Source organism: Tenrec ecaudatus, chromosome 11 (assembly GCF_050624435.1).
Source record: "Tenrec ecaudatus isolate mTenEca1 chromosome 11, mTenEca1.hap1, whole genome shotgun sequence".
Lineage (NCBI taxonomy): Eukaryota > Metazoa > Chordata > Mammalia > Afrosoricida > Tenrecidae > Tenrec > Tenrec ecaudatus.
In genome coordinates, this window is record NC_134540.1 from 95,690,990 (window position 1) to 95,693,249 (window position 2,260).

The following is a 2,260-nucleotide window of genomic DNA, read 5'->3' on the forward strand; positions in this document are numbered from 1 at the left end:
ACCGCCTCGCCGTCTGGGCCACCCGTGGGCAGTGGTGAGGGGCATGAAGACAGATGACCGCGAGGAGCAATGCAATGAGCTGGAGGCTCTGGAGTCCATGTGCTCTGACTCCTTCACAGTATTATCAGAAACCCTACCCAGTGTCACCGGTACTGTGACATGGGAGGCCGGGCGAAATAACAAAGCTGTCCAGACAATGCTCAAGTTTACATACAATGAAAACTACCCAGATGATGCTTCCCTTTATGAAATATTCTCACAAGAAAATCTGTCAAAAAATGATGATTCAGACATTTAAAAATTACTAGCATTACACTCAGAAGAAAACCTTGGCATGGTAATGATCTTTACTGTAGTGTCAGCTGTGCAAGAAAAATTTAAAGAAATAAAAAGTAGAAGAAAAGAAACAGAAAGAAAAAGAAGCAGAAGCTGAAAAGAAGCTATTTCATGGCACTCCGGTTACAATCGAGAATTTCTTAAGTTGGAAGGCCAAATTTGATGCCAAACTCTTGGAAATGAAAGAGAAAGAGGAGGAGCAAGCAGGAAAAAAATAGATTAAGTGGGAAACAACTATTTGAAACTGATCATAATCTTGACACATTTGATATCCAGTTCTTGGAAGATGCTGGAAATAATGTGGAAGTCGAAGAGTCTGTGTTCCAGGAAATGGATGACTTGGAGCTGGAAGATGAGGAGGAGGATCCAGACTCTCCTCCTGCTGATGCAGAGAGTGACTCAACCGACTAACGGACTGGCCCCTCGGCAGAGGTGCGCCGGCCACAGCACCTGTGGCTGTGCGAGAGGGCTGTGGTGTCACTTTCAGAATATGCTCCTGATAACTTTTGTCACTGAACTTAATAAACTGAATATGAAATTAAAAAAAAACACTAATGAGCCACATAAGCCACAGCCTGTATTTTCCTGAGCTCAGAAGAACTAATTGGTGCTCAGCTACGACTACTGGCCACTCTGATTGGAATCACAGCAGAAGGTTCTTAAAGACAGATAAATCACAAAAGAAGATCAAAGTTACCAGTCAGACCAAGACTTGTGGAACTCTTGAGGCTATGCCCTTTAGACAACCTTCAAACCTGGAACCAAACCCACTCCCAGAGATCTTGGCAACGCACAAGCCACCACAGGATGACAAGCCGACAGACTGACAGACTGACAGACTGTCAGCGAACCATCCTGTGGTGGCTTGTGTGTTGCTGTGATGCTGGAAGCTATGTCACTGGTGTTTCAAATGCAGCAGGGTGAGCTGAAGTGAAGAGGTTTCAGCTAAGCTTCCAGACTAAGAACAGACCATGAAGAAGCAAGAAGACCTTGACTTTGGAGGAAGAAGTCACTTGAAACCTAGGCGTGGCTTCGAAGCGTTTTCACATACGGAAAGTCTAAACAAGGAAAGTAGACCATTGTCACAGATCCTGCTGGCAGATAGGCCCTCAGGTCCGAGGGCACTCCAAATGTGACTGCAGAGGAGCTGATTTCTTGGAGAGGGGCTGAGCGTGGTCAGGTGAGTCAAGTAAAGCCTGTGGGAGGGAAGTCTTCTGGATCTTCATTTGCTGATGGGGCATGACTCAAGGTAAAGTGAAACTGCTGCAAAAATCTAATGCTTTGAACTTGGAATGTATGAAATATGAACTTGGGAAATTTTGGAAGTCTTCAAAAATGAAATGGAACACATAAAGATGAATATCCTAGGCATTGGTGAGTTGGAGTAGTCAGAAAATCATATGATTTACTATGCCAGGAATAACCCAATCAAGGGAAATGGCATGGTATTCACTGTCAGAAAGGATCTTGCTAAATCCATCACAAAGTACAATGCCATCTCTGATAAGGATTATATCTATCTGCTTTCATGGAAATCTAATCAATACAACTATTTTTCAACTTTATGCAAGCACCACTAAGGCTAATGATGAAGAAATGGAAGAATTCTACCAATAACTTCAGTTGGAAATTGATCAAATGTGGAATCAAGGTGCAGTGATAGGTGTGGGTGATTTGAATGCAGAACTTAGGAGCAAAGAACAGTAGTTGGAAAATATGGACTTGGAGCTAGAAATAAAGCTGGAGGTTCAATGAGAGAACTTTGCAAAACTAACAACTTGCTCCCAGCAACTGTTTTTTTTCAACAACACAAAAGACAACTATACACAAGGATTCCCCAAATATAATAAGCAGAAATCATATTGACTATATCTGTGGGAAGACATGATGGAGAAGCTCAATATCAGCAGCTAGAACCAGACCA

The 2,260-nt window shown here is 42.7% G+C and overlaps 1 pseudogene; it reads left to right on the plus strand.

The window, feature by feature from the left end:
* Positions 1-334: 334 nt before the first annotated feature.
* LOC142460833 (RWD domain-containing protein 1 pseudogene) lies at positions 335-747 on the plus strand (annotated as a pseudogene).
* Positions 748-2,260: the final 1,513 nt, after the last annotated feature.